Source organism: Brachyhypopomus gauderio, chromosome 13, assembly GCF_052324685.1.
Source record: "Brachyhypopomus gauderio isolate BG-103 chromosome 13, BGAUD_0.2, whole genome shotgun sequence".
NCBI lineage: Eukaryota > Metazoa > Chordata > Actinopteri > Gymnotiformes > Hypopomidae > Brachyhypopomus > Brachyhypopomus gauderio.
The window spans coordinates 8,974,365-8,996,088 of NC_135223.1; the positions used below are offsets into that span (position 1 = coordinate 8,974,365).

The window sequence follows — 21,724 nt, forward strand, 5'->3', positions numbered from 1 at the left end:
AAGTTTTTCCACAAGGTGCTGGCTGACTGTGTTAAAGGCGGAGCTGAAGTCAATGAAAAGCATCCGCACATAACTGTTCTTGTTTTCCAGATGAGTCCGACTCAGGTGGAGTGCTGTTGTTATTGCATCATCAGTGGAGCGGTTGGGGCGGTATGCAAATTGAAGTGGGTCGAATGTTGGAGGCAGTAGAGATGTGATGTGTTCTTTGACCAGTCTCTCAAAACACTTCATTATGATGGGAGTCAGTGCGATGGGTCGGTAGTCATTCAGTGTTACTGCTGGTGACTTTTTTGGCAGTGGTACTATGGTTGTGGCTTTGAGGCACTGAGGCACAATGGCTTGGCTCAGAGAGGTGTTGTAGATGTCTGCCAGGACATTTGCCAGCTGTTCAGCACATTCCTTAAGTACATACCCTGGAATGTTATCAGGACCTGCTGCTTTCCGAGGGTTGACCTTGCGCAGAGCCTTCTGAAATAGAAATAGAATTTCTCAAATGTGACCACATTTGAGAAGGAAACCCCATTCAGTTGTGGTTGTCATCTTCCATATCCATACAAAAGGTAGATTATAGTCTTATATACACAACTGTATTGTAATTATACATTTTATTTTGTGAAAACATTTGGCAGATTTTTATCATGAATATTTTTGCCTTTATGTGACTGACAAATTAAATATATATATATTTCTATTTCTAGTACTCATGCTGCAGTACGGAAAGGACTGGTGATTAATCTTCTAAAAGATGAGGGAATTGTGGTAGAGTAAGTTTCATAAGATTATTTTATGCTAATCATGATTAAGGCTTGCCAAAGTGTACAATTTTTTTTGTCCTTTGATTTTTTTGGTTTTGCATAGTTTCTTCAAAATGAACTTGTATCTGGATCACTGAAGTCCAGCAGGCTGTATCTCCACCAGAACCCCACATTTGACCTAAAAATGAAGCAACAAAGAGACAGAAGCACTTCAGTATTTGATGAAGATCAAGTAAGTAATTAACTTTTAACTAACCAGAAAAATGTAAACAAATTACTAAAATTGACCATTTTTTAGTAGGGAAGTACTGTATTTTCCGGACTATAAGCCGCTACTTTTTTCCCCCCACTCTTTGAACCATGCAGCTTATAATGAGGTGTAGCTTTTCTGTAGATTTTTCTTCACCCGTCAGCAGTGATGGCTTAGTTACCTTGGAAAAAGTAATCCGATTTCTGATTACTCCTTTTAAAAGTAACTGTTAGAATACAAGTTACTTTAGTAGTTACAAACCTGGAACACAATGCAACATTAAAATTCGTCAGGTAAATGTTCCTTCCCCTGTTTTTGAGGGGTATTTCTTTACACTACCACATATTGTTACGGTGAATACAAGAATGATGTGTAAAACTCGCTCGCTGCTCTCACAGGTTCGCACGCAGCGTGCGGAGTCGAGCGCTACGGTCAGACGCAAAAGTATAACTGAGCCAAGAAGAAAGCAATAATATATATTTTACTAAGGAAAATAAAAATAGTAATGCACAGTTACTTGAATAAGCTACTTTAATCTGATTACTGGACTGGAAATAGTAACTCGTTATATTACTCATTACTGAAAAAAGTGGTAAGATTACATCCTGACATCACTGCCCGACAGGACGCGGAGCAGAGATTTAATCAGGTGGTAGGTCAAAGTTGTAGTCAAAGTGCTCATTTTCATTGAGCTCATGCAAGCAGCAGGCACGACGGAGAAATTTTTTTCAAACCAACATGTGTTGTGCCCAGTGACAGTATATATAATGGACGGTACTCCACCGTTGACTCCCATTGTGAACTTTTGAAGCCACCAAGATGGCCGCACGGACACCGCCATGTTGGATGTGCCTGCGCAGTAGATGAAAATTGGAGCCAGAGCATGCGCATTAGAACCGGTAGGCTGGACAGTATCTCCGCCAGAGACCGTATCTCCGCCCCAACATTCATTAGGATATGCCCACCAGTACAGACACTTTTGACGTTTTACAAAATAAACAAAGGTAAAAGGTTTTAATACTGCTGTCGAGAGTTTTGCTGTAAAGAGTTTTGATAGTTTTGCTGTTGAGCGCGTTCACGTTTGAGCATCTGGTATTAGATGTCAATCAACGCAGCTATTAACTGTCAATCACCTTATCGCCACACCCCTTTAAATAACACTTAATAACTTCTATAAAATCTGTTTATCGTAGAGAAAAACACTGGGAGAAATACTAACGCAATGGGGTCTTATAGAATTGACAAAATAAATAAAAATTCTAAGTTTCTCGTCCGACCTTTTCACTTACATGGGAATGGGCGGGGTTAAAAGTTGTACTGCAGCTAGCCACTAGGGGGCAGCTGACTCACGGAGGCTTCACTTTTCACTAGTGTCGTCCAGTCCACTTATATATACGGTCTCTGGTTGTGCCAAATTCCAAGTCTTCTCGTTTGCACACGCATAAAATCACTACAGATGAATGAATGAATAGCGCCTTTCTAGAACCCAAGGTTGCTTTACAATTTTAATACAGGTACAACTCGTACACAACCAATCACACACCGGCGAGAAGCGGCAGCCAATTGCGCACAGCGTACTCTCTACCGGGATCCACAGTCCCCTGGGGGACTGAATGGGGTGCAGGAAGGGGAGAGAGGACAGACCCTAGTGACAGAGCACCATCCACCACTGGGCATACAAGCGCACACACATTCATGCACACACACTCAGACAACTGCTTTTTTAATGGTCATGAAGACACACAGACACACTAAGGGAGAATTTGTCAGGGAATCAGGGAATGCCAATTTACCTAACCTCCATGTTTTTGTACTGTGGGAGGAAACAAGAGACCCTGGAGGAAACCCACGCAAACGGGGAGAACATGGAAACTCCACTCAGATAGGGACTTGAACCCAAGACCCCAGTGCTGAGAGGCAAACTCAGCCTCTCTCTCAAAAATCATTTGTGCCCAAATGATGATATTAGGGAGTTACAGTGATTATAACTTAGTTCATTGAGCACTCTAGTTTTGACCTAACTAGATATTTAGACATAATACTGCTGTAATACTGCGAAGTCATGTGTGAAGTCAGAGGTGAACTTCGGTATAGTCAGTGTGGTTTTTTTATTTTAAATAATTAACACCCTTGAGCCAGTGTGGCTTTGGACATAAATGATGCCGTGCCGTTTGCTGTGATGGATAATTAAAGTCTAGCTCTTATTTATGCATAGAAACATAAATCGATAATATAGCGTCATTATGCGCAGATAAATGAGGGGAGTCGGATTCTGCCGGGAAGTCAGAATTCGGCATAACACTGGCTGAAAGCCAAATCTGTCACACGTGAAATGCTACAGGCACCGTTGGGAAACTGATCAGTTCAGTTAAATGTATTCAGTTCAGAAGATATAATGCAGCTTTTAGCCTGGTGTGACTTATACTTATATTTATTTTATGGACTCTGTCTGGTGCTGCTCATATGTGCCCATGATGTTTCGGCTGTTTTGGTCTATGATCGGCAAGCGTTACTGCAGATTAGACATTCGGTGGAAAGTTTGTCTGCTGCTAAGAACTTTGCTTTTCCCGGACCGGCATTTTGTTTACCTGTTGGCGGGCTGCCGGTGTTGCGTGGTTGGGGGAGTGGGTCGGAGGCATCGCAGACGAAGTGCGGAAGAGAGGAAAGAGAGCTGGTGTCCAGGTGAAACTTCGATGGTTTTGGAAGCGAATGCTGCTGCTCTCCAGCCTTGTGCTCCAGGAATTCCTTGGGGGATGTTTGGTTCCTCGGGGGGACAGGAGGCAGTGTGCGCGGCATGGAACCGGTGCGGCCGTGGCAGATCTTCCTACTTGCGGGTGGTGAGTCCTAGTGTATGCGGAGTTCCAACTATTCCTTGGCGACCTCACCAGCGTTATTGGAAAGGCCGGAAATACGATGGACAGCGTGTGATTCGTCACATTGCATGCGCCGCTAAACCTCCTTCTTCCTACGTTACGGTCACTTCGGAGTTCTCATTTAGAATGTGTGATTAATGCTCGCTCTGTGGCAAATAAGGCTCATGTTTTAAATGACTTGGTTTTAGAAAACAGGCTGAGTTTTTTGTTTTTAACTGAAACTTGGCAACATGATATGAACTACACTCATTTAAATGAACTCTGCCCTCTGGATTGTTCTGTTACTGGGACTCCTCATTCATCTGGTCGTGGTGAAGGGCTTGCAATTATTTGGAATAAGCAGTTTGTTTGCCAGCTAGTTAACACAAATACCTATTCCACATTTGAACTGCAACTCACTAAAGTTGGTAGGGCAAAGCCTTTTTATTGTGCCGTAATTTATCGTCCCCCAGGACCAGCTGGTCAGTTTTTATTTGAGTTTACGGATTTCTTGACTTCTCTTATTAAGTTGGATAGAGTTCTTTTGGCTAGAGATTTTAATTTGCATATCGATGACGTCACTGATTGTATAGCCACTGAATTTCTATGTATTACTGATTCTTTTCATTTTAGGCAGTTTGTGTCAGGCCCCACTCATATAGGTGGCCATACACTAGATCTTGTGTTTTCTTTTGGATTAGGCATAAATCAGATTTGCTGTGAAGATCTTCAAATCACTGATCATAGATGTATCTTTTTTTTATCTCTCTGGCATTTCAGTCCCCCTCTGTCCCAAAAAAACATTCCATTCCCGCATGATAACTCAGAATGCAGCTCACCAATTCTCAGATCTTTATGATTTTAATATAGATTCTGATGATACTGAGTTTTTAATGCAGTCCTTCAATGAACATTGTTCTGTAATAATGGATAAAGTGGCACCTGTAAAATTGAGGACTGAATCTACCTTTAATACTGCCCCCTGGCTAACACAGGAGGTTTGTTCTTTCAGGCTGAAGTGTCACAGGGCTGAGAGACTGTGGAAAGCTACGGGGTTGGAAGTGCATCGCCTGTACCTTAAAGATCTTTGTTTTTCTTTTAATGTTTTAGTGAAGGAAGCTAGGTCCTCTTATTTTTCTAAGTTAATTTTATCGTCTAAGAGAAATCCCAAGATTTTATTTCATACCATAAATAATATAGTTGCTCCCTCAGTCACACCTTCACCTTGTTTTTCGGATGAGGATTGTAATATGTTTGTCCTTTTTTAATGAAAAGGTGATGAAAATTAGATCTAGTATTCAACCTGTGATTAAGAGATTGAAACCTTCTACTTGCCCTTTAGATGTCATACCATCATCAGTATTTTTTTTAGTATTGCCAGATATAGGTCTGACAGTATTAACTCTTATAAATTCATCATTGTCATCAGGTTGGGTTCCTTCTTATTTTAAGCATGCTTCTTGTTCAGCCATTGATGAAAAAACCCAATCTGGATCCTGCAGAGCTAAAAAAATTATAGACCAATATCTAAACTCCCCTATATGTCGAAAATTCTGGAGAAAGTGGTGGCTAATCAACTCACTGCTTTTATGGAGAAGCATGATGTATATGATAAGTTTCAGTCTGGTTTTCGGAAGCGACACTCTACAGAGACAGCCCTATTGAGGGTTTCTAACGATTTGCTGATGTCCTCTGATGTAGGTGACTGCTCCGTACTGATACTGCTTTATCTTAGCTCGGCATTTGATACTGTTGACCATCGCATTTTAATTAATAGATTACAAGAGTGGGTGGGGTTATCTGGTACTGTTTTTAAATGGTTTACATCCTATCTAACTGAGAGAAGTTTTGCAGTTTCAATAGGAAACTATGTTTCTGACTCTGCTCCACTGTCATGTGGTGTTCCACAGGGTTCCGTTTTGGGGCCTTTATTATTCTCTCTTTATATGTTACTTTTAGGTCAGATTATTGATTATTTTAATGTTCCATATCATTTCTTTGCAGATGACATTCAGCTCCATTTCTCTTTTAAATCCAGTGAAATTCAGAGTCTTCAGAGGTTGTTGGATTGTTTGGAAGCTATAAAACACTGGACGGCTGATAATTTCTTGCAGTTAAATGCAGATAAGACAGAGATACTGATTTTTGCTCCTGAGAAGGTGAACCCTCTTATCAAATATGTCCTTGGGTCTTTTTCTTCTGCTATCCACTCGAGTATGCGTAATTTGGGAGTTGTATTTGATCAGTTGATGTTGTTTGACAAACATGTTAAACAGCTCACAAGTTCATGCTTCTTGCACCTAAGAAATATTAGCAAATTGAGATCTGTAGTTTCTAATGCAGAATTAGAGATGCTTATTCACTCTTTCATCTCATCTCGCATTGATTACTGTAATGCTCTTTTTACATCTCTTAGTGTGTCTGCTCGAAATTGCCTTCAGACAATTCAGAATGCTGCAGCTAGATTGATTACTCGGTCGAATAAACGTTCCCATATTACTCTGTTACTCTCATCATTGCATTGGCTTCTGGTTGAGCAGCAGTTCAAAATTCTTACCCTTACTTTAAGAGCGTTACATGGCCAAGCTCCCATGTATGTAACTGATCCAGGCCCGTAGCCAGCATTGTGATGGGGGGGATCTTTTCCCCCAAAAGTGGACTTCATTTGGCTCTCTACTCCAATGCCCCCTAAATACACGAGCGCACTTCAAACCTTTTATTTTAAACTAGGGGTGGGCATAGATAAATTTTTTTAATCTAGATTAATCTCACTGAAATCTTGAAATTAATCTAGATTCATCTATATTAAAATGGCTCATATGCGTGCTACCCAATTAATGACTAAAAGTCAGTTTTTGAGATAGGGTTTCTTAACACAGAGGGTGCATTAGACTAGGGGCTCATCTCCTGTTTCCAAAATGCATCAATGACTGCTTGAGAGAGCTGTTTTACTTTGATACTTCAAGAAAAAAAACATGCTCAATAAAATGTAGGCTACTCGTGTTCAATGGTTTATTCAGTTAAACATGAATTTGTAAGCCTACATATTGTACATTAAAAGGGGTTGATAACATGTTTATTCAGCTAAACATGATATTTGAAATGTAAGCCAACATTTAGTACATTTAATTTGGGGGGAACTTTTTCAAAAGCCGGTTTTGGTCCTCTGCAGTTTTAACGGTTAAAAAAGAAATATTTAAATAGCGAAGAATCTAGCGCTAGGACCATGCAGAAAACGACCGCTCCGAGCTCCGCTCCGGTAACACTTTACGTTCCTAAAAATGAATTTTCCATGAAGCAAACCTGGCGACTTTGTGGCTATATCCATGTAAACACACGTACGATTAGTAATTCACAGGTTTGAAAACTCGTTCTCGCCCCTACTGTGCAATTTGGTTAGGAATACAGCCGAGCTAAACTATCAAGTTGAAAGTCATCATAGTTTGCTTACCCATTTTGACCCAGTTCCCAACCCAACTTTAAGAATAGATTAACGGCGATAATTTTTATATCGCCCGATAAGAGTATCAAATTAACGAACACTGTTAACGCCACCACTAATTTAAACATATTATTAATTTTAAGCAAGGTTGCCAACTTTTCAAAATCACTAGTGAGATTAGATTGGGGGGGGTCGAACGAACCCTTCGATCCCCCCTGGCTACGGGCCTGTGATCTTCTTCGTCCCATGTATCATCACACCCTCTCAGATCCAATAACTTAAACTTACTTTCTGTTCCGCGCTCTAGGTTAAAGACACAAGGTGATCGAGCATATGAGGTCGCTGGAATACTCTACCATACTCGTTGAGAGTTGTTGAATCAGTGGAGTCTTTCAAAAAGCAATTGAAGACTTACCTGTTTAACAGGCCTTTGATTAATTGTTCAGGTGTATTGTGTCATTTTAATGCATATGAAATTTCCATTTTATTGTTTGTTTCCTTTGTAAAGCATTTTGTGACAGTTGTCTGAGATAAATGCTATATAAATAAATTTTACTTACTTACTTATACAGCATTTTCCTTTTTTTTTGCACTCTATAGTCGAGAAAATACGGTACATGCCCTCGTTGTTACATGCCTTTGTTTTAAACACTGTTTATGATAACAGTAATGGTGTCTTCCCTCAGTAAACTAGATGTTAAACTCATCTACTTGCATTCTGCCTACAACTCTCCTGTTACAGTACTGTATTAAAATACAGTCACATACCTCCACCATCACATCACAAATTAAGGTGGTGGATGATATCGATGGAGATATTGTAGCTTTTGTAAGTTTTATCCCCCACACCTCATTTTCAGCCATCTATGCAAAAAACAAAGTGAAAATTTATAGAGAGAAAAAAAACAACACTTGTTTACTTACTGTGCATTCAAAAACACCACAGTTTTGAGAATCTCTGTTGTGGACACTATATGCTTCAGCAAGATTCCAGGTCTCCTGAAAACCCTGTCTATATATGAAAATCAATCACATTTTTTAAACTGAACATAACAATGGCCTTTTAATAAAACTAGTATACTTTAATTACCTTAGTATGTCCATTTCCCAGTCTTTTGGAGAAAGAGTTTTTGGCTAGTTTTAACATGGTCCTTATGTCAGATATACCTTAGTATAGTTGTAGTATAAAATCTGAATACTTGCCCAATGAATAAAATGGTTCCCACTGTCAAGGGTTTTACCACCAACAATCCTGGGGAAAAAGATGACTGTGTCTGTTGCAAGGCCCTGTTGGTATTGTTTTAAATGATCTAGTACAGACATTTAGGGCAAGCCTTATAATTATGCTTTATAAAGACTCTTGATTGAATCACTTAATGATTGCTTACATTTTAAATAATTTAGCAAATCTCCATTCCCCATTCCATACGAAATAATTTAGTAAATAATAATAATCTTTATTTATATAGCACCTTTCATACATACATGCAACTCAAAGTGCTTTACAGTATAAATAAAAGAAACATAAAAAGAAGACAAAAAGAAAATGTTAAAGAAATTAAAGTAAAATAACATAAAATGTAAAAAAGTAAAGTAAACAATATAATAAAAAAGTAAAGTAAATAAAACTAATTAAGATAAGTAAATATAAGAAGATAAAAATAAAATATTAAAATTAAAGATAAAAAGAAATAATTAAATAAAGTGACAAATTATAAAATAATAGACTAGAATTTCTTAACTAAAAGCAGATCTAAACAGGAAAGTTTTGAGACTGTTCTTGAAACTATTCAGGGATGAAATGCATCTGAGCTCTTCAGGAAGAGAATTCCAGAGCTTTGGGCCATAGTGGCTAAAAGCACCCTCACCAATCTTTAATCGGCATCTAGGAATCACCAGTAGATTACTGTTTGAAGACCTCAGAGACCTGACTGGAACATATCTAACCATCATTTCACTGAGGTAAAGAGGGGCAAGACCATGAAGACATTTAAAAACCATATATATATATCTATATATATATAAATGTATAATACTTCCATGATCTTTTTGTTACAGGATGTAATTGTCAGGGCTGGCTTGGCTTACCACAGGAGGGGGCTCATGAGTCAGCACTAGGTGGAGCATACACAATCAGCAGTGATCTGTGACACCTGGTGTCCTGGTTACTTAAGGAAGTTTGTTGTGCCTATCACTCTGTCAGTTTTTGCTGTTACAAGGTGTCTTGCCACCTTCCTCTCTCTTGCTACTCTTTCACTTATTCGAGTCCCTATCTCCTGCGCTGCTCTCTGGCCCATCTCAAGTTTTCCCCCAGCTGTTATACTTCCTATCAGTTATACTTTTAATTTGGGAAGGGTTTTTTTGTTTGTTGTGGTGCTCACCTGCTGCCAGTTACTTCCCCTGGTGTCTTTAGTTCTGTTTTTACGTTTTCCGCATCTTTTGAGTTACCTTTATTGTTTTCTCCCATCTTTCTACAGTCGAGTTTTGCTTTTTACGCATCGAGTTTTTCCGTGTTTTGTTTTTCCTCCCAAATTCATTCGGTTGAGTATTTCTGTGCTCGTTGAGTGTTCTGCGTTATTGTTTGTTTGAGGTACTTTTACTGTGAGCGTGCATTTCTCTCTCTCACTGACTACTGGCTTGGCCAATCTCGCTGTTTGTGTGAGCTGGCACTTGGGTCCACCTCTTTCTGTTTTTACACGCGGTGTGTACACTCCTGTACCCACCACGTTACAGTAATTGATACTGAGGTCCTGTAGTCACGCCACCAGCAAACAAATTCAAATGTTGGGAGGAACTTGAACTGTGAAACAATTTCACAAACAATTTTACAAATATTATGTTAAGTGATACATAAGCTGACCTTATGTCCATCTGCTAACTGACTAATCCTGCAGTTTACAATCTGTGATCATATCATTTAACTCAAATCTATATCATAATAATCCTTATAAATTTAGACAAACATCCTTACATCATCAGTTAGCCAAGGGCAAGCTGGCACATAATCCTGTCAAGTTTTCCAGAGGCAGAATAGACTGAAGATCTGGTAATCTTGCAAGACAGGTCCAATTCCACCAGTGGCTGTTTCACATTATTCACCTTCTTGTGTAATAGCACAAGCTGTTCCTTTGGAAAAAAAAATGCATAGAATTATTTATTCATTCATTTAACTTCTAAACCACTTTATCCAATTTCATGAAAGCCTGAGCCTTTCCCAGCCTTTCCCAGCAGCACTGGGCACATGCTATGAACCAGCCCTGGACAAGGTGCCAGTCAATCACAGGCCACTTGAAATGTGGGAGAAAACACGAATACACAGAATATGCAAATTCCACACAGGCATTGGCTGAAGCAGGAAATAAGCCTGGATCACTATAGCTGTGTGTGTATGGGTGTTTGTGTGACAACATATAAAAACATACTTCATTTTCTTCCAATTGGGAAGAGTGTCCCAGAGAATTGTTGACTTTAATGACTACTTTCTGTACTTTTTTTCTGGAAAGCTTCTATCAACAATCTTTATTTTTGTCACTGCCTCAGGAAAAAAATATATTTCCTGATCTGCAAGAAAAATGATAAAATATCTCAAACTGAAGTTCACAATCATTATCAAAATGTCCATTTGTAAACACTGAATACACTGACCATCACCAAAGAGGCATATTCTTCCATTTATGCCAACAGTTGCTTTCCCCTTAGACAGACAGACAACATTTTTTTCAAAGAAGGTGTTGTTCATTTGCTGATTGTGCAGGTGAAATACCAGGTGTAGCATGAACATGTAATGCATGCCCTTCAGCAGGCAGAGGAAATACCGGGAATTGGCAAATTCTTTGTTCAGCTGTTCTGCCACTGAGGAATTGAGGACTCCAGTCAGTTCTGGAAGAAGATCTCAACTTCCAAAAATATATTTTTTCTGGTCTCTTCTGGTTCCCTTGGTGGAATCTGTCATAGGGCAGGAGAGGCCAACCTGCGACTCTTTGCTTGGTTTCATGCGGCTCTTAGGGTGCACTCACACTAGGGCCATTCAAACCGTGCATGAAGTATCTTTGCTAAACTGTAATTCTGCTTTGAGTCTCGTTGGTGAGACGCGGTCTTCTGTTGTACGTTTTGGAATAAACCACATACAAGGTGCAGCAAAGACGACTGAGGGAGGCTTCAAAACTACTGCCGCTGTCTTCCTAAAGGTGAGCGCAGGTCAGTGGCATTGTAACAAGTGTTGATAACTGAGTTTATCAGTTTAGTTCAGCGTTCACTTGAAGAGAAAAAAAAAGGATAGAGGAGCTTGGCCCGGATCGTCCAAATTTACAAATTCAGCAGAAGGCAAGTGATCGAGGACGAGCTTACACCCAATCCTTTTCCAGCTCTTCCTATGACAAACGGAGCTGGCACACACACACACACACACACCAGTGATTACTAGGGGGCTGTGGATCACACGTGCCCAGAGCGGTGGGCAGCCCTAGCCCGGCGCCCGGGGAGCAGTTGGGGTTAGGTGCCTTACTCAAGGGCACCTCAGTCATGGGGCCTCAGGTCTGGGAATCGAACCCACGACCCTCCGGTCACAAGACCAGTTCCCTAACCGCCAGGCCATGACTGCCCCATGTACTGTCCTTGGTGATCATGTGAGCCCTCCTGAGACAACGAGTTCTGTAGAGGTCTTCCAGGGAGGGGAGAGAGTGTCCGATGACCTTCTGCGCCATGTTGATGATCCTCTGTAGGGCTTTTTTGTGTTAGAACCCCATTGGAGTTCTGCATCCATGTACACCCCCAGGAACTTGAAGCTGGACACCCTCTCCACATACTGTCCATCAATATGAATTGGCTGCAAGTTGGGCTTCCTTCTTCTGAAGTCTACAATCAGTTTTTTAGTCTTGGAGGTATTGACACGTTGCCTCAGAAGGACCTGGACTTCTTTATTCATCCAGGGTCTCTGGTTGGAGTAGATCCGGCAACATTTGTCCACAGTGATGTTTTCTACACAGAAGTTGTAGGAAAGCACAGAATCGGTGTACAACTCCAGATCCTCATGCTCGAATACAGTCCAGTCTGTACTCCCAAGACCAGCTTGTAGCTGCAGCAGTGCTCCTTCAGGCCATGTTTTCACAGTCTTTGTGGATGGAGGGATTCTCCTCCTGCAGGGTGTGTATGCAGGAATCAGCAGCATGGACATGTGGTCAGACAAGCCTAGATGTGGTAATGGGGTTGTCCTATAGGGTTTCCTGATGTTGCTGTAAACTGTTATTTCCCCTCGTTGCACACTGGATGTACTGCTCAAACTTAGGGAATACTGTTTTTAAGTCCGTGTGGTTGAAATCCCCCGCTACAATGTGCACTGCATCCGGGTATGAGTTCTGTTTGTTGCTTATGGCTTCATGTAGCTTGCTCAAGGCTCGGTTGGCATTCGCATCGGGAGGTATATATACCGCCGTTACCAAGGTTACACAGAATTTGCGTGGTAAATATGTGGGCCTGGCTTTAACATTAATTTCTCAGCTCTTCATTGTTCATGGAAGGGGACATTAACTAAATCGCTTATGTTAGTATTTTTTAAACTTTGTTATAATTAATTAGTAAAATTTACTTTGCATTAAATATAGTGGGGTAACAACTTTCACAGCTTATCTTCTGCAAATTCTGCTGTCACAAAAACTTTTAATGCAACTATTAATAGTACTGCCAAAGTACAGTTTAAAGCCAACAAAATACAAAAAAGTCTCACCCAGTTTGTCATTGGAGGCCCAGATCCAGGAGGCTTTGCCAATGAACACATGGCACAGACTTATTGTCTAAGTCAAAGACTAAACAAATGGAAAAAAAAACTTTTACAACAGCATTTATTAATTATAATATACAATGTTGGGCAAAACTACTAGTATACATTAGCTGAACATCATGTTAAATTAGCATTGAACTGAAACTTTTTAGTCTAAGAGTTTTAAGAGTTTAGGTAAAATTAGTTAACAGTCAGTCCATTAAGCAGTTTATTTTGTGATGTGACAATAACATTTTGGTTGTGTTAAATGTTGTGCTGGTATTATTTAGATGCCCTGCAGCAGTGGCGTGCACACATAGACATCAGGTGGTTGCTAAAGCACCACCAACTCTGCTCTTTATCAACGAAAGTGCCCTTTTGAAACTTCGGGGTTTTTTTTTTTTTTTTTTTTATTATCATTTTACTGAGGTCGGTTTTAAATGATCTTTTGAAAACCTGAGCGATTAAAAACAATGCCCTAAAATAAGCCACCACCTCGCACACACCCGACCTCTCTCTTCCTTTAACACCATATGCGCTGCAGCAGCAGTTCAGTTCAGCGAGTGGAAGGAAGCGTCTTTAGCACAGCACGCACGGTCACAGATAGACTTCTTCTCCTGTGCCCCACCAGCCAGGTCACATACACATCAAGTAAAATCGTACCATTTGCCCTCTAAGCCCAACGTGAAATCATTTTCTTGTGCAGTAAAATGTCTCTTACAACACCAAACTACTAAGCATTTTTAGCCGACTGGTCACCTGATAAACTAGTCGCTTTAGCCCAAATCAATGAAAGATAACGTGAGGACGACCACATACAAATAATTAAGGTAGAGTTTGCAAATCTATGTATTAAGCTGAACGTCTTCTGTTGTATACGTTTTGTTAGGCAACATAAATTAACACATTCATTTGTGAAAGAAGAAATGGGAAGTTCCCCATTACCTGTGAAAAATGCCCATCTGCATTCATGTAATGACAACACTCAGTAGCCTATAACCAGTGTTGGGAACGTTACTTTAAAAAAGTAATTATAGTTACTCACTACTTGTTCAAAATGTAACTGAGTTAGTAACTGAATTACTCTATAATAAAAGTAGCTCGTTACCAGGGAAAGTACTTTTGCGTTACAGTAAAAAAACAGTTATATGCCAATGAATAAGGATTTTTTTGAAAAAGCAGTTTTCACAGTCAGCTGAAATGAGTAGATCAGAAAGGTGTTTAACTTTGGATATTTATTGCACATCCACAGACTAGTGCAGGATAAAATCCTTTAAAATCCCAAATCTTTGTGGAAAAAAAAGAAGCAAAAGTAAACAGTTACACTATATAAAGTGCATTTACATCTATCAAATGAAATTAAATTCTCTCAACCTGAGACATCTGGTTGTTCCCAACAGAAGTAAACTTAACAATAAAACCTCTATTCTTAATTAAATAAATCAAATACCCAGTCCGGTAGACATTCAGGAACTTGTACTTTCTTAAATAATGTTTATATCGCCACCTTGAAAATGCTAATTTTTCTTCTGCTTGCTCCTGACTCGCCATTTCTGCCTCTTCTCCGTTTGTGTCTGTGTCATGTCACTAGCACGCGTGTAAAAACACTGGGTCTGATTGGCTACCATAACGCTGCCTTGGCCAATCGCTTACTGACTTGTTAAGTTAAACAGGTGTTACACTGAGAACTGTGACCTATCGAGATCTGTTACTCCTCACTAGCCTGGGCAGCGGTCCGCTCGCATTACTGTTAGTATATCAATATATAGTAACGCACTGCTTTTAATGACCAGTAACGTCAACGGCGTTGTAACTACAGGAAAAGTAATTAATTATATTATCCTGTTACTGACAAAATGACGCCGTTATTTTTAACGGCGTTATTCGCAACACTGCCTATAACTCCTTCTCCTACTTTTTGGTCTTTTTACTGTTTTAATTGTAGACCTATATTGATTTACTAATTGCAAAATATATGCAACAAGGCCTGAGACAGTGGAGGGTAAACAGAAGTTAACTGAAGGACATGACTGTATATAGTTAATATTGGATATGAATATTATCAGTTGGCTGCGTGACTTTTTCCATTGAAAATTCACGTTTAGAGAATGTGACAAATAAAAGTCAAATTTCATTCAACATGTGCGTACGCTAAAAAGGGCCTTCAGCACTGCCCTTGTCATCTAAACCAACACAAATATTAAAAACGTGTTCAACTCTTCCACTTTTGTAGTTTATGGCTAGAAAAAATAATTATTTACTTTCATTTATTTTAATTTGCAGAACACAGACTTGAAGTAACCAACATGATAATGTTATTGCATTTAAACATTTTAAATGAATTTAATTCTAAAACACTTAACTTGATGACAATAACCCCACAGCTGGTACCATCTTTCTGAACTGGATGGGCCAGAACTCCTCCCTTCCACTTTGTCCACCCATTCTGGTTTGCCATGGCACGTTCTCCTCATTTTCAGGTAATCAATCACTGTATGTGATTTATCATAGAATACTTTAATATTATTTATTTGTGTAACAAAACAAAATGTTTGCTATTTATGACTGAAATTGTATGTACATTCCAAACATATTTTTATAGTATATTACAAATCCTCACCAAAATATTTCCCAAATGTTAAGTTCTTTGCCATGTAATTTTTTTTTTTACATTTTCTTTCCTCAGGCTACACTCATAACTAATTAGTGATTTTATTTGAGATTTTCTGTTTGTTTCTCAAATGGTGCAATTAAATATTCATGCCAACATATGCATTACATACAATGAAAAACCCAAGGTTAAATGGACAATGATTGGGCTGTGATTTCTTCAGTACTGCACAATTGGATCTTGAACATAAAAAATAGCCACAAAATGATATGATTGATGTCATGAAAAAATACCTATTTTTTTGGCTGCAACATTGGATTCTTCTTCCTCTGTGGAAACTTTCATTGGATCTACCAGGTATACAGTCTGGTTTATGTACTAAAAATTAAAAATAAGCATTGGCATATTTTTATGACAATTTCTCGATTTTGAGATTGTACATGCAAGAATAATTTGCTTACTATCCAGAAACTTCCAGTGGACATGGTCTGGTAATTGTCAAAGTTCACCTATGAACAAATATGAATATTAATTATGCCATTACACATTGCTGTAGTTGGGCCATTTTTACAACAGTATTCTGACTCACATCATTCATAACACTTTATGTCCAAATCTCTCTCTCACACACACACACACACACACACACACACACACACACACACACACACAAATACATCCAGCCATGCAGATTACCTTCCGCAATGTGTGCCGGGCAAGCTGTGTTCTTTCACCAAACAGAATCAAACCTGAGGTATAATGATTCATAATGTATGCAGTGTTCCCCATCTTGTTTGCATAAAGATGCAGAAGGCTTTCAACGATGTATCAAGAATGGTGGGAAGGTATGTTTTCGTATTAGTACTGTACATTGAAAAGTCATGTACTGTATTGTTTGTAGGTTTAAAACTGTAACTCCACAGCATTTGTAGCCTACAGTTAACTTTTAAAAATAGAAGTTTGGAAAAAAAGATATCAAGGCTAATTATTTATAAAATCAACAAGTAATTTCTGTTCATGAAATATTTATCACATTTACTAATATCAATTACAAATTTCTGTACATATTGTACATTATGTACAAAACCATTGGGACAACTACATAAGCCTTTATGACCTCACATTCTAAATGCATAAGCATTAATACAAAGTTTATTCCCTCGTTGCATAGCACCAACCTGTAACAACCTATGCATAACTGCATTATGCATATGCACAAATATATTTTGTTCCTAGACATAATTATGACATTATATAACCCTATGCTTTAATGTATTTCATCAACGCTACTAATAATTTGGAAAAATAAAAGTGTACCTCGCCTGTTAGCCACTGGTGAGGTTGAAGTGTACACAGTTCACTATGGTGGACAATAAAACTGTTTCCTTTGACCTGGGAGGGAATTACAGACACCACAACCTCTGTATGGTTCTTTTTCCACAAAGATGTGACCTGCATATAATTAATTAAAAACAAACAGAATATGCACAAGGGTAAACAAAAATATTAGAATGTTCTTTCCCACAGCTATAAAAAATCTGTTCAACCTTTTCTTTGATATTTTAGGCTTAGTTATTATTATCCTTTTAAATTGTTAATAATTATTGTTTGTAGTTAAGTATGAGCTGTAAACTACCATACCTCTTTGTGTAGATTTTTAACATTTGTTGGGGAAAGACTCTTTGAAGTCTTTGTAAGTGTTTCTTCTTGTGGATGGGGTCTTTTCGATTCCTTTACTGGTTTCTGTGACGTTTCTGAGATGTCGCAGTGTATACCAGGCTTTGCTTTTAAATTTCCCTCTTGGGTTTTTCCAAGGGTGGCAACAATCAGTGAGGAATCAACCTATTGGCAGTGTGGGTACAAACATGACATATCTCATTTAGTTTTTAGTTGTCTTTCAGTCTTAGTTTTAGCCTTACTGCTATGCTGTTTTTTTCTGCTGCATTACATATACATTATGTATCTTCTAATTAAGTAACACACTAGTAAATAAAGTTTGGTAAATACACTGCAATAGTGGATGCTTTTGTAGTTACTTTGTAGTCAATTACTCCCCTTGCCATAGCCAAACTAAAATAAAAATTTCTTGGTTGTCTATAACTTATTTTTTGTCACTGATAAATGACAATTAGTAATTATTGTTAACTGAGTGAAATGAACAATGGATATACATTTATGAAATACCTTGTTAGTAGCTGTTTTGAAGGGGAATGGCTTGCGGATTGAAGAAACGTATGTCCCCCCCCTCTTTTTCTGCTGCCTTTCCTTCCATATCTCAACATTCACTTGGAATGTCTAAATGAAGATATAATACATGAAAGCAATCAGTGAGAATTGAAATTGATTTGAGATCCAGTTATAGAGCAAACATACATTTCACATTATAGCATGACACTGATGTTTATGAGTCAAATCAGATTTGCAATCAAATTGCTTAATACATTGTAGAAATTGGAGTTTGCACATGCTGTGGACTTTGCAAAGTTTGGCCAATCACTATTGTCATAAATGTACCTTATAATGCATGACGGTATATAATTTAACTGTAATGGTGAGGATTGAGAGAAAGCAAGACGTAGCAGATGTAACGTGGTTTGGTTTATTATTGGCGTAATAGGATACACAGCAAAACATACGCAGAGTAGCTCGGTCAACAGTGGATGTGAGACAAACACAGAGGCACGCTTAAATAGACAGACAACAATGAGACGCAGGTGTGACGAGTAACTCAGACGAGACAGATTGACAGGTGAGAATAGGGCGACACGCCCACACACACACAGACGTGAGTCCGAGGAAGATGTGGGGCTCCCGTGACATTAACAATATTTTTGTCACTGGGACAGGTTGTGTAACGCTTTAAAAAAATATTTGTTGGATGCATTATTGTAACCATAATGTTTTAATGTTCGTTGCTGGATTTTGCAAATAGACATTTACAAAAAATTATTAAATACTTAAACGGATTTGTCATTTACAAAAAGGAATGGTGCTTACTGCTATTTTGTGTGTTTTGTTAAGAGCATGATATAATAAATGTAATGCGCTAACCTTTCTTTGAAAAACCCTTTCATACTCCTTCAGCAGAGCAGTATTGGTGATTTGATATCGGACAACAAAATCATCTAATTTGGTGAGCCTTCTTGACTGGAAACGGATATGTTTCAAGTCCCATTGGCTCTTCTCCATGATTCTTTGTGTCTTATTGTAACGAACTGCGTGACGCAGATCATGGAGGTGGACACAAATGCTGAGGAGAGCGAGATTTATTAAATGGAATTCCATAGGCAGAGTCAAAATAACGGGCAGGGGTCATACCAGGCAGGCAGTCCGAACACAAAATGTACACAGGCATACTGACAGGGAATGACACCACTGGAAACAGGCACAGGTACACAGACTTGGACAGACACCACTACGGGGACAGGAACCAACACAAAACCAGGGACAGGACTGGGGAGCATGGGCAACGAGACAAGCTCACAGGGCAGAGTAGGAAGTACATTAAGTCCATGCCACTAGAGGGCAGCACAGTCTCTGGGGAAACAGGCGTGGCTGGCAGACGGGCAGTGGGAACAGGCGTGACGGGCAGCGGGAACAGGCGTTGACCCCCTCTGGGTCGCGGGAACAGGAACCGGCGTGGTGGACCCCTACCGGATTGCGGGACCGCCAAGCCGACGTCCTCGGGGGGCGGGACCGCCAAGCCGACGTCCTCGGGGGGCGGAGCCGCCATACTGACATGGCCACTACTTCCCCCCCCAAAAACTTCTTGGGGAACCATAGGGGAGTGGCTGCCGGAATCAGAGGAGGGAGGTCCTCATCCACGGCATCCTGGGTGAGCCTGGAAGAATACACAGACACAAAAGCCTCTCGGTTGCTCTCTCTGCGACGGCTCCGCCTCCCTCGAGGCGTCGGGAGCTCGCAGTAGCCATTGAGAGCTAACCGAGGGTTAAGCCAACGTTCGTCTGTGCACTGATTCCGTCTGCCCGTAACTTGCACTACAGGTTGCTCCTCCCTGTAGTGTTCACCAAGTCGGACAGACACATAGCACTCAATAGGAGTCTCGTCGCGAAAGGCAGTCGAAACCGAAAGTGACTGTGCTTTCTTCTGTGTGCGACGAGACTTCCTTGTTCCCACAGCGCCAGGAGAATTCCTGTCTCTGGTTCGTTTGTGCTGTAACACACGAGAGTTACTCCATGGAAGTAGCCAACAACTTGTTACAGCGACTGAACTCACCAGAGTCTCACTCCCTCGCTGTGTCCTTGTATGGTCTGTTATTATGTAACGAACTGTGTGATGCAGAACATGGAGGCGGACACAAACGCTGAGGAGAGCGAGATTTATTTAATGGAATTCCATAGGCAGAGTTGAAATAACAGGCAGGGATCATGCCAGGCAAGCAGTCCAAACACAAAATGTACACAGGCATACTGACAGGGAATGAAAACAAGTTTAAGTTTATTTATTTATAAAACACTCTCTACACACCCAACACTGACCAAAGTGCTGTACATAAAGTCTAATGACTACACATGAAAAACAACAAACATAGGTAAGGAAATCACATATTAAAACATGTTAAGATGTTAAAACGAGTAGCCCACCATAATACACAAGGCTAAATAAAATGAATAAAATAAAGATAAAAAGTGTTAAATCATGAATAAGCTCACTGTTCGAAAGCAAGTTTGTATAAGTGAGTCTTTAGACCTGTTTTAAAAACCAAGACAGAGGTAGCTTGACGAATAGCAGGCGGCAGACTGTTCCACAGTCTTGGAGCGTACACCGAAAATGCACGATCACCTTTGAGTTTCAAACGAACCCTAGGAACAGCCAACAAGTTGTGTGATGATGATCTCAGAGATCACAGTGAGACTGTGGGGGTAACCATATCCGCAATATAAGAAGGTGCCAGACCATTTAATGCTTTAAAAACAACTAAAAACACTTTAAACTGTATTCTATAATGTACTGGAAGCCAATGAAGTGAGGCGAGAACTGGTGTTATATGTTCTCTTTTCTTAGTTCTGGTCAGTAATCTACATGCAGCATTCTGGACTAACTGTAGGCGATGCAATAGAGACTGGTTAATCCCAATGTATAAAGAATTACAATAGTCTATACGTGAAGAGATGAAAGCATGGATAACTTTTTTCAAGGTCAGAGAAACTAAGAAAAGGCTACAGTTTTGCAATGTTTCTGAGTTGGAAGAAACTACTTTTAACCACAGTGTTGATTTGCTTGTCAAATCTGAGACCGGAATCAAAAACAACACCCAGATTTCTCACTGAGGACTTCACATATGATGACAGGTGACCAATGTTAGTTGAGACATTGTTACACAGATGTGGAGTACCAAAATAATAAGCTCTGTTTTGCTTTCATTGAGGTGAAGGAAATTGACAGCCATCCACTTTTTTATGTCCTCGAGGCAGTTCTTGAGTGACATAAAGGAGCTATTGTCATTGGATCTGATAGGAAGATACAGCTGAATGTCATCTGCATAAAAGTGAAAGTTGACATTGTGCTTTTTAATAATTTGACCTAAAAGGTAGCATGTATAATGAAAAGAGGATGGGCCCTAATATGGACCCCTGTGGAACACCAAACCTCACGTCAGCTGAGGTGGAATGGCAATTGTCCATATTTACTGAAAAAGTCCTATTTTCAAGGTAAGACTTAAACCATCTTAAGTCCACACCCTGTAGTCCCACCCACTCTTTTAAGCAACCAGTATGTATGTTATGGTCAACTGTGTCGAAAGCAGAGCTTAGATCCAATAACATGAGGATGGCACCATTTCCCGAATCGACAGTTAGCAAAAGGTCATTTGTCACCTTAAGGAGCGCAGATTCAGTGCTGTGCATAGCCTTAAAACCAGACTGAAAAATCTCAAAAACACTATTGTAGTTTAAAAATGGTAAAAGCTGAGAGTATACAACCTTTTCAAGGACCTTAGCTAAAAGTGGCAATTTAGAGATTGGGCGATAGTTACTAATTATTGTAGCATCAAGGTTCTGCTTTTTAAGCAAATGAGTAACTACAGCATGTTTAAAAAC

At 39.6% G+C, this 21,724-nt stretch overlaps 1 long non-coding RNA gene across 1 annotated transcript; it reads right to left on the reverse strand.

The window, feature by feature from the left end:
• Window positions 1-16,359: 16,359 nt before the first annotated feature.
• Window positions 16,360-17,961, reverse strand: LOC143473493 (uncharacterized). The gene is made up of 4 exons (XR_013120537.1): window positions 17,850-17,961; window positions 17,307-17,507; window positions 16,983-17,117; window positions 16,360-16,479 (listed from the first exon to the last, which is right to left on the reverse strand). It is a non-coding gene; the product is annotated as an uncharacterized LOC143473493 (long non-coding RNA).
• Between the last annotated feature and the right edge of the window lie 3,763 nt (window positions 17,962-21,724).